Source organism: Oryx dammah, unplaced genomic scaffold (genome assembly GCF_014754425.2).
Source record: "Oryx dammah isolate SB20612 unplaced genomic scaffold, SCBI_Odam_1.1 HiC_scaffold_12, whole genome shotgun sequence".
In the NCBI taxonomy this organism is placed as follows: Eukaryota; Metazoa; Chordata; class Mammalia; order Artiodactyla; family Bovidae; genus Oryx; species Oryx dammah.
Window position 1 is genome coordinate 68,974,520 of NW_024070196.1, and position 15,896 is coordinate 68,990,415.

Sequence of the window (15,896 nt, forward strand, 5' to 3'; positions counted from 1 at the left end):
ATGATTCATCACCTGGGACACAGTGGGGCTCCAGACAAAATCAGGGCTCAGTTAACGAAGAAGGAGAAGGAAGGCTGATGGGAAGATGGTCGAGAGAGTCAGCCACAGTCATGATGACAAGGATGAAAGAGAACAGGGCTGCCAGATAACTCTCTGCCTCAGTATGCCTGAGACAGGGAATTCCCTGGAATAGGACTCCCTGCTATCACTGCCTAGGGTGCAAGTTCAATCCCTAGTTGGGGAACTAAGTTTCTGCAAGTCATGCAGTATAGCAAAAAAAAAAAAAAAAAAATCGCATGGGACATATTTGCATGAAAACACTACTTTTTGTATGTCTGAACGTCAGACTTAACTGAGTGTCTTCTATTTTCATTTGCTAAAACTCTAGCACCCCCTCTGTGGGAAATAAGTCTTCAATAGTCACGAAAAGGAGGCCAATGAGAGTATTTCTTGGGCAAAAGGAGACTGGGACCGTCTAGGGAGAGGAACAGACATTTCAAAGCCTGGATGAGGTTTTGTTGGGGAGGCAGGTGGGTGAGGTTGAGGTCTCTTGTGTCCCAATCGCTCTTCTCTGTTCCCACCACCACCACCATCACCTCCACTCTAATCTCAAACACACCTAGGAAGTTTCTAGCCAGAAGCACCTCTCTTCTCAACACCCTGAAAAGCCAACTCACAAAACCAAAGTTGGGGAGGTGAGGGCAATGCTGCAAAATGCGTGCACGGGGTGGGAACATGGAAACTTGCTGTGTGACCTCAGGGAAGGCCTGCCTTCTCTGGGCCTCCTTTTCTTTGGCTGCATAATGAAAGGTTGGTCTGAATGGTCTCCAAGGGCCCTTTCACTTGGCCTACGTGTCTCCCCCGAAAGGAAAAACTAGAGGGAACAAAAGGACATGGGTGGTTTCTCTGGTCCCATCTCCAAGCCAGATTCAGATGAAAATGTCCGAGTGACATAGATTTAATATAAACAGTGATGCATTAATACTTACAAATACCCCAAAAGGAGTCCCAGATGGGCTATTTTTATCCCTTAAAACACACACACACTCCAACCCCCATCATCTCCACCCATGAGAGTTCCTCCAGTTGGTTTTTATAGGAAGACAAGAGTTCCAGTTAAGAGTGCTAATTAAACAGCTCTGACTGTGGGCAGCAGGAGGCTGGCAAAAACCTCCTCTCTGGGCATGATGTCACCGCAACTGTGCATTTCTCATGACCCAAGAATGTGAGTGTGTTTGCACTGCACGTCGAAGCTGGTGATGCAAGTGCGGCCTGGTAAACAGGCCCCAGACAGGCAGGCCCTGCGAGGAGACGCGGTGCAGAGGCCTGGCTGAGGCCCAGGTGGGGCTTAACTCCTTCCTGGCAGAACTGGATGCTGGGCCATGGAGGCTGAGCCAAGGAACCTTCTCTCCTCCGTCCCTGCTTCTCTCCCAGGCAGGGTCCCTGGCGGTGGCAAGCTCTAAATTTAGAGTCACTGAGACCGGCACTCCCACCCACCATTCGCTTGCTCCAGGAACTTGGGCCTGTGATTCCTCTGCCCCGTGTCTCAGTTTTCTCATCTGTATAATGGGGAGAGGAATCAGGTCCTTAACACCTACCTTCCGCACCATAGTCCAGAGCACCTAGACAACCAAGAGCTTTTCTGTAGACTCCGAAAAAACTCATTTGGAGGCAAAATCTGACCCAAACGGACTGAAGCTGGGTAGAACTTTTATTTATCAATGCTCACACTTCTCACTACAGCAGTATCTGTATGTTTGATTGGAATGAGTGGGCCCAGACCCCACCCAATCACCATTTAAGATCCCCCAAATTTCTGAATTCTGAAACCCATCCAGACCCAAGAGTATTGATCTAGCATTGTGGGCCTGGACCACCAGACTCTGGTTCTTTGAGAGACTTACCGAGAGATTGCCTTCTGCTGGAAAGTCACTCTTGGAGGACAGGGCTTAGCTCTCACCCCACTGTGCCCCCAAGCAGCCAGCTCAGTGCCTGGCACATAGCAGGCACCCAGCCGATATTTGTTGAATCAATAGCTGAAGTTATTCAGACCCCATAAATGCCATGGTGGTGATGAAGGGGAAACTGAGGCCAGAGCCTCTGAACTGGCCTGCCCTGGATCCTTTTCCATAGACGGAGTTATGGCTTTCCCCAAAAATGGTAGCTGCTCTTATTTCTCGGCTGGCCAGCTCACAAACAGCTTGATGACCCCCCTCCAACATTCCAGGGCAGCCTCCTCCCTGGCTGGCTGGTTTGTGGGCATCAATGAGTTTTCCTTGGCCAAAGTTTCAGCTGATTTTTTTTTTTTCAAAGAGGGGGTCCATGTGGAAAGCTTGCGGTGGGGAAGGGATGATCATGGGGTGTCTGGGGAAGACGGGATCTGGGGGGCAACCTGAGATTGTGGATGAGACCCCCAGACCTGAGTTCTGAGGACTGTGAATGTATTATTTTTAGCCCTAGGGCTGGAGAATTATCCAGATCCATGTGGAGCTGCCAGAATGGAAAAGTCCTCTGTAATGTGGTCTGACCCACCCTCAACTGCTGTGGGGCCCTGAGTAACTCTCTTTCCCTTTCTGGGCCTTAGCGTGAGGGAGATGAAGAATCCAGCACAGTGGATCCAAGCTCATGTTGTCGACACAGACTTGAGTCCACAACCCAGGCTCTTCCCCTCACTGGGCAGGGAATTAGGGTGAGTCATTTTCCCTCTCTGAGCCTCAGTTACCCCATCTGTAAAATTAGTTCATTAGTTCATCTTCCCAACCTCTTTCAGATGGCTGCTAGCACTGCCCCCATATTTCAGAGGAAGAGGCTGAGGTTCAGAGAGTGAAGTGACTCCCACAAGGCTGCAGAGCTGGTTGGGTAGCAGAGCTGGGATCTGTCAGACTCTTTAAGTATTTCATATCATGGCCTCAGGAGAGATCCAGCAGACAATTCACACTCCGTTCCCTGAAGCACTGACTTGTAGGGATGTTGTTCCGATGAACGAGTCCGGTACACAGCAATGATAAAGGAATGTTAGGGACTATTACCCTTGGCCTGGATGAGCCTCCTGATCTGATATTCCACGTTATGCACTTAGAACAATAATAACCTCATTGTCTGAGCACCCACTATGTTCCAGGCTACGTGCTTCGCGAGCATTAGTTCATTTCAGCCTCCCAGCCTCTCTCCAATGGGTACGAGCATGCGTGCATGCCAAGTTGCACTGCTCCCGTGTTTCAGAGGAGGAGACTGAAGCTCAGAGAAGTGAAGCGACTCCCACAAGGCTGCACAGCTAGTGGGTAGCAGAGCTGGAATCTCTGTCAGACTCTTAAGTACCTCAGACCAGGGCTTCACGAAAGATCTAGCAGACAATTCCACACTCCATTCCTTGAAGCAAAAGATTTCAGACACAGCCGGGCCGCCTCCTGATGTGCCCGGGCCATAGTTCTCCCAGCGGAACTATGAGGAAGGGCCTCCCTCCCCTGCCTCCCCTGCAGGGCTGAGGTGAAACACTGGTGATCTTGAAAAGGACTTTGTAGGCTCTGAGATGGGACGTGCATGCTATGCATACTAAGTCATTGCAGTCTTGTCCAACTCTTTGTGACCCTATGGACTGTAGCCTGCCAGACTCCTCTGTCCATGGGATTCTCCAGGCAAGAATACTGGAGTGGGTTGCCATGCCCTCCTCCAGGGGACCTTCCCAAGCCAGGGATCAAACCAGCATCTTATGTCTCCTGCATTGGCAGGCGGGTTCTTTACCACTAGCACCACCTGGAAAGCTGAGATGGGATAGGCATTCTCAACGTCTCAGTCAGGGGGAGGCAAGGGAAAAAAGTTAATCCTTCCCCAGCCACCCTGGCAAGCGTCAGACCACCTCTGGTCACAGAGGAGCTGAGCAGGAAAGGCAAGTGACGAACAGCTGCCTCCAGACCGGAAAGGCGCTGGATTAAGGAGACTACTCGAGAGCCAGGAGCTGAGAGAGAAGTGGTCCCAGCCCTTCCCCAGAACCCAGCTCTCACTGCCTCCAGCCCTCCACGGGGAGCAGGCAGCACTGCCTAGTGGCCAGGAATCTGGCATCCAGAGTCCAACAGGTCAGGGTTCGAGCCTCACCTCTACTCATCTCTGTTGAGTCCGGGGTGGGGAGTGCATTTGTTTTAAATATTTATTTATTTACGCGGCTGTGTTGAGTCTTAGTTTTGGCACATGGGATCTTTCATGGCAGCGTACAGACTCTCTAGTTGTAGCCTGCGGGCTGTTGGCTCCTCAGCATGTGGGATCTTAGCTCCCCAATCAGGGATTGAACCCTCGTCCCCTGCATTGCAAGGCAGATTCTTAACCACTGGACCACCAGGCAAGTCCCCTCTGCTGAGTCCTTTGGACATCCACTGTCTGAGTACAGTGTCAGAGAAGACTCTTGACAGTCCCTTGGACTGCAAGAAGTCCTGTCATTCTTAAAGGAATCAGTTCTAAATAGTCATTGAAAGGACTGATGCTGAAGCTGGAGCTCTGACACTTTGGCCACTTTATGGGAAGAACTGACTCATTGGAAAAGACCCTGATGCTGGGAAAGATTGAAGGCAAGAGGAGAAGGGGACAACAGAGGATGAGATGGCTGGATGGCATCACTGACCCAATGGACATGAGTTTGAGTACGCTCCAGGAGTTGGTGACGGACAGGGAGGCCTGGCGTGCTGCAGTCCATGAGGTCGCAAATGTCGGACATGACTGAGCGACTGAACTGAACTGAGTACAGTCTTTCCAACTGTGAAAAGGGGGTGATCATGATAAGAGCCTCACCAGGACTATGGTACGGACAAGACTTGGCCCATGGATATGAGTAGAACAATTATCTTCTACCTCTGGTCTGCAATTCTCAAGGAGCTTCTAGTCTGGAAGGAGTGATATGTCAAAATGCTTGGCACTTGGTAAGTGCCCACTGGATTGAAGGATGGGTGAATGGATGGATGGATGGATGGAGAGGATGAGAGATTTACTCCAGGTCACACAGGTCATGACAGCTCACACTGGGCACCAAAGAAAGCATAAGAGCTGGCTAGAGAGGGAGAGGAAGTCTGGGCGGAGAGGACTGTGTGAGCAAAGGCTTGGAGCTGGGAATCACCACAGCAGAGAAGAGACACTGGTCTTGCATGTTCTCCTTCAGTAACCTGCTCAACAAGATCCTATAAAGAGGGGGATCTGGATGGGCCTCTATTCTCCCAGTGTCCTCTGGGGCAGAGCCAGGAGGCTGCACAGCGAGCAAGGCCCCACAGCACAGAGGAGCAGGCAGAAGCAGGCCCAGCCTGGGGGTCGGACCTCCGAGGGCCTGGTCTGGCCATATTTGGTTTTCAAGGAACCGGGAGGCTTCTCACTGGCTCTGCTGCCCACGCACTGGAGCGAGGCCACCCACAATGGCTGAGTCAGGCTGGCAGCTGGGGTCTGGAGTAGGGGCCCCACAATGGGGTGACTGGAACACAGTGGTTCAGAGCCTGGCCTCAGAGTCAGGAAGACGTGGATTCAAATCCTGCTCGACCACTGATGGCTGTGTGCCTGGGCTGGCCGCAACACCTTCTCGGAGGCTCCATTTTCCTCACCTGTAAAATAAAACAGGAGCAGCAAGGACAAGCATCATCACCGAGCCTGCAATGTGCCAGCCAGTGCTAAGCGCTCTGCCTGCATTATCTTGTTTAATTCTCATCACGACAGAGAAGTATCAGGCTGGCCACAAAAGTTCGTTCGAGTTTTCCATAACCAAGCTTTTTGGCCAATCTTATGATTGTCCCCATGAAACAAAACACGTGAGACCAGTATTTCTTATCCAGTAATTCCTAACTGCAAGCCTTCCTCATGCAGACTCCGCCCCCTGGAGCGCTCCTCTCTCTCCAACTAGCTGTCCGCATACTTTGATGCCCTGTGTGAAGGATCAGGAAGAGTTATTTCCTGACAGTGGGACCTGGGTTTCCAGATAAAGAAACTGAGGCACAGAGAGCTAGGGTCACATGCAACTAACAGACAGAGCCAAGACTAGCTAGAAGCCCTTTGCCACTCCCCTGCATGCCCCTGAATTCCATTTCTATTTCTTCATCATTTCCCTATCCAATGCCCCCACAGCTCCTGTAAAACAACGCTCGGTACCTGTTTCCTCCACGTCCAATTCCCAAATTGCTGCCAAGGCCTTACTCAGCCCCTATCAGTCCTGTACAGAAGGTAGGCTAGACATCATCCCTGTTTCACAGATGGGGACGCCGAGGCTCACAGAAATGAAGCAGGTTGTCTAAGACCTTGCAACCAGCCAGAGGGGAAGCCAGGGAAGCCAGTGCCGTCTGAATTCCATTCCGGTGTTCTCTCTCACCACAGTGAGCTCGTTGTGAGCTTTCCTCCTAGCCACGCCACTCCTTGACAATTAGGATAACGGGGAAAATGATTTGATGTCCACTTAAAAGGAAAAGTCAGGCAAGTCTAGTGAAGCATTATGCAAATATATAAAGAAATTGGGGCGGGGAGAGGGGCTTCCCTGGTGGCTCAGTGGTAAAGAATGTGCCTGACAACGCAGAAGACACAGGTTCGATCCCTGGTCTGAGAAGATCCCTCGTGCCTCGGAGTAGCTAAGCCGGTGTGCTGCAACTACTGAGCCCACGTGCTGCAACTCCTGAAGGCCAGGCACCCAGAGCCCAAGCTCCACAAGAAACCACTGCAGTGAGAAGCCCGTGCCCTGCAGCTAGAGAGTAGCCCCTGCCCGCTGCAATTAGGGAAAAGCCTGCACAGCCAAGAAGACTCAGCACAGCCCAAAATAAAATAAATACATAAATTTTAAAAAATGAAGCTTCCTTTGAAAAATCATAAAAGAATGAATGAACAACCTGTAATAGTTTTAAATCAGATCATCTTGTCACAGGCAGGAGATCAGAACTGCTCTCTAAACCCATTAGCTCATCTCACTCATTTTTGGAGGCATCTCCGACCCTGTGCTATGCCAAGAGCTTCAGAAAGAGCCAGGCAAGGGCCCTGCCAAAGGAATCAATACCTGGACAGCGTTCCCCAGACTCTGGGATTGCACATCCCTGAAAGAGGCACACAGTTGCCAACACTTTGTTATTTGTCAAAGAACATTAAAGAAAAGGTAAAATAAAGCATTACTTTCTGTCACCATAAAATTTAAAAAAGACTAATCTCAGAATTTAGTAGTTTTTGAAAATTATCTTTGTATGTAACTGTCCTAGCTTTCTCACTAGCTGCAGGCCAGGCAGAAGTGTATCTACGATGGACGCTTGGCAATCCCCAGATGAGTGGGAGAGATAAAACACTTACGTAAATAACTCAGAGTAGTTATACTCTGAGTATCTTTCCATTGAAAGCCACAGGAAACTGTGCTGGCTACCTTAATAAAGATATATTGGAAGGGGATTTTATCAGAAGATTGGATTCTGAGAGTTACCTAGTAGACAGCAGGGCCAACCAACCAATCAACTATTCCTGGAAACGATGGAAAACTTCAAGAGCAAATAGAATCAGAGTCCTCTCTTTGGTCTTATCAAGTAACAATACAGTCAGAACGCTGCTGTCTCAATCCAAGAAATAGGCCTTCATCAAAACTCAGCCGTGCTGGCAGCCTGATCTCAGACTTCCCAGTCTCCAAAATTGTGAGAAATTAATCTGCTACTTAAACAAACAAACAAACAAAAACACACAAATCCAAGCAAAAACAGCCAGATGAAACCAGCTCTCTCTCCCTCCTTCTTTTGCTGTGTTAGCCATCTTCTCTCTCTAGTTGCAGACAGAGTTCCTCCATGTGTCAGAGAACACGATGGCTAATGCTTCCACATTTCCTATCTCAAGGCTCTAGGAACCAGGAACAGACCAATGAACTTCTCAGTTCCAGTGGGGGAGGGACTCAGTTCCAGTCCCCCTCTGGAACCAAGTGTCCGATTGGCCCAGCAGAGTCAGACGTCTACCCGCTAGACCAATCAACTATCGCTTAGAGTGTGATCTGTAACAACAAGGCGGCCCCCAGTAAGAACATCATGGTTGGAGTCAGGGAGAGGGGAAAAAGAGCTGGACCGCTGGGCTGGGCGGACCATACCATAGATGTCCATCACGAGGTGATAAATGCCTTAAGAGAGGTGCCAGTAAGGGTCGTGGGATTTCAAGGGAGGAAGACGCACCTTCTAGCGGTAGAGATTATGTAGAGCTTCTTGGGAGAGGTGGCTTTCGAGGTGAGAATAATCTGGAATATACAGAGATTTGAAATATTCTCTCAAATTAGAAGAGAAAAATGAGCACTGGTAGAGAAGGTGTCATCCAAAGGAGCTATCTATTAATGTGACACTTTGTCAAGATTTTTATAGTTTATCTAATTTTTAAAAATTTTTATACAATTGTAAATGTTACATTTATAATAATTACAAAACTTTAGCTGTATTCTCCGTGTCTTCTATAATACATCCTCAAAAGCCTGTCTTACACCCAATTCCCTCATCCCTACGTTGTCCCCCAACTAGTACCCCCTAGTTTGTTCTCTGTATCTGTGAGTCTGCTTCTTTATTTTTTGTGACCCCATGGATTGTAGCCCACCAGGTTCCTCAGTCCGTTGAATTTTCCAGGCAAGGATACTGGAGTGTGTTGCCATTTCTTTCTCCAGGGGATCTTTCCAACCCGGGGATCTTTCCAACCCGGGGATCAAACCCGGATCTCCTGCACTGCAGGCAAACTCTTTACTGTCTGAGCCACCAGGGAAGCCCCATTATATTTTTTACATTCCACATATACGTAACATCATACAGTATTGAACTTTGCTGGACTTATTTCACTTAGTGTATTGACTTCCAAGTCCATCCATGTTCCTGAAAATGAGAAAATTTTGTTCTTTTTTATAACTGATATATATATATCACTTGTTTTAAGGAAGTTTCTCTGTGGTAAAGGGTATCTTTGTAATTAGTATCTGGTGGGAAGATACTTAAGACTATCTAACAATGTGAAGTTCTCATCATTTACAATTCTTTTTCTTTATTTTTTGGCCGCAGTGCATAGCATGTGGAATCTTTGTGCCCCCTGCAATGGGCACTAGACTGCCAAGGGAATCCCTGCAGTTCTTTTTAAAGGTGCTATGTAATGCACACTTTCTACTTTTATTCAACAAACATCAACTATTCACTCATGTACAAGCACAGGTCTAAGATACACGGCTCACTTAAGTGTAGCTCAGTGACCTTGCAGGACCTTAGGATCCTCATTTGTGAATTGGGTGTGATTACATTTTGCCACTCAAGGCTGCTGAGGCTGGAGGAGGAACCTGCTTATGAACGTGTTCTGCAAAGCTAACTAGGGTTTTTCATTCTCTCTTCAAAGCACTCAGCGCTCCTCATCTCTGCTTCCTGGCAGTCTCCATTTCTGTTCTGCTTGGAGGTTTCCCTGGTGACTCAGATGATAAATAATCTGCCCAAAATGCAAGAGACCTGGGTTCAGTCTCTGGGTAGGAAAGATCCCCTGGAGAAGGAAATGGATACTGACTCCAGGATTTCTTGCCTGGAGAATTCCAGGGACGGAGAAGCCTGGTGGGCTACAGTCCATGGGGTCGCAAAAAGCTGACACGACTGCGCGACAAACTCTTTCAACACCCTTTTGCATCCGTGCCTGCAGGCTTCTGTCTGTCCTCACTGGTGAGACTCCCTCATCCTATTTGCCAAGCCTTATGATGTCACTTAATAAGTTTTGGAGACACAAGGCAAGCCTTGCAGAGACTGACAGTTTTCTCCTAGAGCGTCTGTCTGCAATTTGGGGAGCTGCCTCGTGGTACTGAGTAATGCTTGGGACCTGCGGGTGGCAGGCAGGAGATCCCTTCTCCAATGGCAGCAATGGGAGAAGGACGAATTGGCTTCTTCCAGTAGTGCTCCAGCCCTTAAAGGGAAACTCTTGAGCTCCAGAGAGTACTGAATAAGCCTGCGTGGATACTTGTGTCTTACTGAGAAATCTACACAGGCATGTTTTAAATGAACAACTTCATAATGTGAAAGAATGGACTCACCCCTGACACAACCTCTTAATCCAACAGCACCTTTAATTTGAGAACAGGATTTTAACAAACTAAGAAGGAGGTACAAGTTAAGTAGCAACACTCCTGGGATTGCACTTCACCCTTCTTTAAAGGCAGGAAACTTCCATGCTTGACTGGTGGTTTTGTTCTTTTTGTTTGTTTACATATTTTGTATAAGATTGTTATGAAGATCAAAAACGATAAAGGGTGAAAGTGCTTTGGAACTCCTACCCTGCCGAGTGAATCTGGCTGGTCCCAGTTCATGCCCTGAGGGCAGCTTTTTAGGAACTGCTTGCCTGGATCGGAGCAGGCGGAGTGAAGGTCCCAACTCCAATATCCTCCCAGGCCACCTTCTGCCTTCCTTCAGCCAAGCAGATGAGCCTTTCAAAATAGAGTCCCCTAGACTTCCATGGTCGTCCAGTGGTTAAGACTTTGCCTTCCAATGCAGCGGGTTCGAGTTCAATCCTTGATCAGGGATCTAGGATCCCAGTTGCCTTGAGGCCAAAAAACCAAAACATAAAACAAGCAATATCGTAACCAATTCAATAAAGATTGTAAAAGTCGTCCACATTAAAAAAAAAAAAAACCTTAGAAGAAAAAATTTTTTAATGCCCCTTAAGTAGGGATCCAGCGGCGTATAGTAGATTCCCTCCAGAGTCCTGAGCAGTTCCTCCCTGGCAGCTCACAAGCCAGATTCCCCAAGCCCGTCGGCTACGAGAGGAGCAGTCTGCTGTGGGCTGACTCCTCCCCAGCCAGCACCTAAGCAAGAATCGGTAACAGCAGCCCAAGACTGCTGATTTCACTGACCTCTCCTCAGTGGACCCTGGGGAACATCTTTCTCCTGGAGATCATGGAGGCAGCAGCTCTTCTAGGGACATTCAGGTGTAAGGGACACCTCCCCACCCTCATCATCCAGTTGATTCCTGTGGTCATGAACCCCCCTGAGAGTCATGTTAAAATACAGATCCTGATTCAGTAGGTCTGGGGCGAGGCCTGAGATTCTGCATTTCCAACAAGCTCCTAGGAGATGCCAAAGTTGCTGACCACGCTTTGAATGAAAAGCTACAAACCACAGGGCGCTGTTGTGAGAATTGAATGAGGGTATGCACAAACTTGGAGAAGGAAATGGCAATCTACTCCAGTACTATTGCCTGGAAAATCCCATGGACAGAGGAGCCTGGTAGGCTACAGTCCACGGAGTCACAAAGAGTCGGACACGACTGAGTCACTTCACTATGCACAAAGTAGTGGCTTCTCTGGTAGTTCAGCTGGTAAAGAACCCACCTGCAATGCAGGAGACCCTGGTTTGATCCCTGGGTTGGGAAGTTCCCCTGGAGAAGGGATAGGCTACCCACTCCAGTATTCTTGGGCTTCCCTAGTGGCTCAGATGGTAAAGAATCAGCCTGCAATGCGGGAGACCTGGTTCGATCCCTGGGTTGGGAAGATCCCCTGGAGGGGGGCATGGCAACCCACTCCAGTATTCTTGCCTGGAGAATCCCCATGGACAGAGGAGCCTGGCGGGCTGCAGTCCACAAAGGGGTCGCAGAGAGTCAGACACGACTGAGCGACTAAGCACAGCCCAGCACATGCACAAAGTAAACGCGTGACGTAGATGATCTACTATCCCCAAGCTGGGCTTAATAGCTGGCAGGTGGCATTAGTATCATGTCAACCAAACCCCCATTTTACAGAGGAGAAAACGGAAGCTCAGGCAGGTGATGTGACTTGCCGAGGCCACACAGCTAAGGATCCGTGATGTCACCAGCGTACTTAGGTCTGTCTTGATTCCAGAAGCCAAGGTCTTACTCTCTCTAGTACTAGAGTCCTGGGTCTGAGTGGCCCCTTGCAGCCATGTGACCTCAGGCAAGTCCCTTTTTCTCTCTGGATCTCGTTTCTTTTCATCATCTGAATAACTGCTGATCTGCCTAGGATGCCTCATGCCTTTTCCTCAAATGGGAAAACACATGGGAAAGTGCTTAGCATGGAGCCTGGGATGGACATGGATGTGCTTAGCAGTAAGACGCTGTTATAACCAACAGGGGCAAGTTGCTTAACTCTCTGTGCCTCAGTTTCTCTATCACCAAATAGAGCTAATAAGAGTCTTATCTCATTGGGGTGATCATGAGGAATAAATGAGTTACTGTAGGCTGACCTTAGCACAATGTCTGGTACATGTGTCCACTTCATAAGCAGTTGTTATTATTTTAAATATTCAGAAACCTGTTCCAGGCCCGAATGAGATGATGGGGGATCCCAGCGTCCCGCTGGCTGTGGTTCCAGGCCCTGCCTTTGCTACTATTCTGCCTTTATTAGGCCCAGCGTCCTCATCTCAAATCCAGATGAGGAGCTAGAAGGGCGGGCAGGGCCAGACCTGGCTGGCGGATGGCTGGAACGCTGCTGAGAGGCTGGTTCGATTTGGGGCCCCACCCCGCCTGCCCTCCCTCGCCTGCAGCGGCCCCAGCCGCCACGTCTACACTTGGCTCTGAGGTCTGCACCAAACACTCCCTCCCACCGTGGCCGCCTCCTCTGGGAAGGTTCAGAGCATTTCTACAGCCTCAGCACTTTTCTGCCCGCCCCGGGGAGGCCAGGCCTGTATGGAAACTATAAATTGGACACTGCTTACCTCGGGAGCCTGCAAAGGGGCCGTGCACCCTCCTGTCCAGAGGTCTTCGTGCCTCCAGTGAGGCTTCTTGGGTCCACCAAGGGATTGGTTCAAATTCCAGCCCTATCACCAACATGCTGTGTCAGCTTGGGCAAATGACTTCCCCTCTCTGAGCCTGTTTCTTTCTTTTATTTAATATTCATTTCTTTTATTTGGCTGTGTCAGATCTTAATTGCAACATGCAGGGTCTTCGTTGGGTCATGTGGAATCCTTCGTGGTAGCACACGGACTCTCTAGAGTTAGGGCGCACGGGCTTAGTTGCTCCACAGCAGGTGGAATCTTAGTTTCCTGACTAGGGACCAAACACATGTCCCCTGCATTGCAAGGAAGATTCTTAACCTCTGGATCACCGAGGAAGTCCCTGAACCCCAGCTTCTTTATCTGTAAAATGGGTATAATCTCAGCACATACTTCTCATGGCTGTGGTGATGAGAAATGACTGAATGGCACATATAGGGACTCAATATATGTTAGTAACTACTATTTCGTGCATGGGTGTGCCAGGCCTTGAGGGAGAAACAAGGATTTGGGGAGGGTGGGGATCTGGGGTACAGAGTAGTTCCACCTCCAAATTGTTGTGTGACCTGAAGCCTGTTCCTTGACCTCTCTAGGACTGATTACCTACCTAGAGCACGAGGTGGGCATCTAGGATTCTATGACGCCGTGATTCAGCTGCTGTGCTCACAAGCAGTTAAAAAATATGTAAGGCACCATGTGGGCAGAGATCCCAAGTGGTAGGTGGCAGGGAACTGTGGTTAAGATCAAGGGTTCTGGGTTCTAATCCTGTGTGAGGTGCTGGTGTGGCTTGGCCTCGCCAAGCCTGTCTCCTCTTCTGTATATGATGGAGCTCTACCTCATGGGGTTCAAGCCATGAGGCTCGTAGTAAAAATAAAACTGCCACTCATGTATTTTCATGGTTCCAACCCACTGGCCAGCAGTTATACAGGGCCCCTGCGATAAGCCTAGATGACACCAGGCATCAGGGAACTCCCGGAAGTCACAGGAAGTCCAGGCTGGCCCATCCAGAACCCTCTCCTTTGTTGGGGAGGCTGTTCCTGGGGTTCATCACAGCCCAGTGGGTGTCTCAGGCCCGCTTCTCTTCTTCAGGGCTCACTTGTCTCCCAGTTTCCTACACTGAAGAGTCACTCCTTCCCCACCCCTCAGCACCTGGGCCCGGGGCCCCTTCTCCTCCAAGCCCAGACGTTTATCTGACCCTGTCGCACAGAGAACACCACGGCTGGATGACATCATGGAGGAGACAGCCTTGCCAAACTGGTTTGCCAAACAGATCCCCAGCCCCACTCCTGGGGCTGCAGGCCATGGCCTTGGCGGCCTCCAGTTCTGCCCAGGAGGAAGACGGTCACAGCCCTTGGGTCCAGCCAACCCCAGCAAGAACCAGTTCTTCTCCAGGTCCCCCCCATGCTCCAGCCTCTCCTATAAGACCTTTCCCCAGCAAAATCCTCAGAGTCCCACCTGCCTTCCTGTTCTCTCATGCCGTACCCTCTTGGCACCTCTTCCACATGCCAAGCAGCAGGTGAGGGTTCTTTGTCTACAACTTTTTTTTTTTTTAATATTGCTTCTGTTTTATGTTTTGTTTTTCTGGCCTCGAGGCATGTGGGATCCTAGCTTCCAGACCAGGGATCAAAACCCACACCCCCTTGCATTGGAAGGCTGCTGGACCACAAAGCAAGTCCTTCTACCACTTTTAGAGTCCAAATACCACCTCTCCCCCTACTCTCACGAGGCAGTGAGACCCCAAGAGCAGGCCCAACTCTGACCCAGCTTTAACCCCTTCACTCCTCCTGGTGCCCAGCAGCCTCTGGATCTCCAATAGGCCCACCGTCTCAGCCTTGACTGGACTTACAGCCCTTTGTGCACACATTCCCAAGGTGGGGTCTCCCTGGAAGTCTTGGAATTGTATGTTATCTAGTCAATATGGAGAGGGCTTAGAAAGGTCAGGCCACAACTACCCCGTTGTGCAAATGAGGAAACTGAGGCTCCAAAGGAAAGAAAATTTTACCTGGGCTGCAGCTGGGTCTAAAACCCATCACTCCTCTTGCTTCTTGACCCCAGGACTGAGCTTTCTCTGCAGGACCCCGAATTGGGGGAGGGGAAGCCAGGGAGATGCAGGGATCTGGCGCTGCCAGCTTGGTAAAAATATTTATTTTCAGACTCAGAGACTGGAACAAAATATTACCCTTGGCCCATGAGCTGTTCCAGCCACTCCCCACTCTGCCAGTCTAGAGTTGGACCTAGAGGAATCTGAACCCTTTCTGGGAGGGCCTGAAGTGAGCTGGTCCAAGACCCTTATTTTATAGATGGACCAACTGAAGCCCAGGCCTCCCAGTGTTCACCCTACTCACTTGGCATTCAGGGCCCTTCACAAATGGAAGGTCTTCCATCCCCATTTCCTGCTCTATCCACAGCCTTTCTCGCCTCCTTTTCCCACTTACAAACCTCTGGCCTTATTCACACTGTTCCCTAGCCACTAATACCCTTTCACGTCTTCTTTGCACCCTTCCTCATGTATCAGTTTGCAACATCACCTCCTCTAAGAAGTCTTCCAGGATTTCCTCAATCCTAGAGGCAGCAAGGGAAACGAAAGAGGCTTTGGCATGGGACAGAATTCCACTCAAGTCTGAATAGCATTACCAGCTGAATGCCATTCAGCTGAACTGAATGGAAGTTCGTTCAGTTCACTTCCGTGAACTTTAGTTTCCTCCTCTGTAGAATTTGGGTTAATACATATCTAGCTCCGTGGTCAATTTGCAACCGGGTAAATCCCATGTCAGGATGCAACAGGTGCTCAGTAAACATCAGGGTCCTCCTCTTGGGACGTTTTGCTCCTTCCTGTACTCTGTCTGCAAGCTTCTCCAGGACCTTACGGGCTGCCCTTTGATCTTTATTTCACCGCCATCTCGCCCCGCCCCTTTCAGATGGGAAGGGAAGGCAAGTAAGAACGGAGGAGGACCCCAGCTCTGAGGGCTTGACGGGGGGCGGGGGGGTTGGGCGGGACCTGTGCTTATCTTCAGTATTACCAGGAACTAGTGAGCTCGTGAGTGTCAGATAAAGTCCACACAGAGACTCATCCGTGCCGTTTCTCCCTGCTGGGGGTGGGGAGCGGAGCTAGGACGAAGAAGGCCATTCATTGGAGCAGACAGCCGCCACTCAGGTGGCCTACCTGTGCCCCGCCCCAGGGGGCTGCTCCAATGGGCGCGCGAG

The 15,896-nt window shown here is 49.7% G+C and overlaps 1 long non-coding RNA gene across 1 annotated transcript; it reads left to right on the forward strand.

Moving 5' to 3' along the window:
• Nucleotides 1-217: 217 nt before the first annotated feature.
• On the forward strand, nucleotides 218-10,598 carry LOC120871271. The gene is made up of 2 exons (XR_005722994.1): nucleotides 218-248; nucleotides 10,495-10,598. It is a non-coding gene; the product is annotated as an uncharacterized LOC120871271 (long non-coding RNA).
• The last annotated feature ends 5,298 nt before the right edge of the window (nucleotides 10,599-15,896 follow it).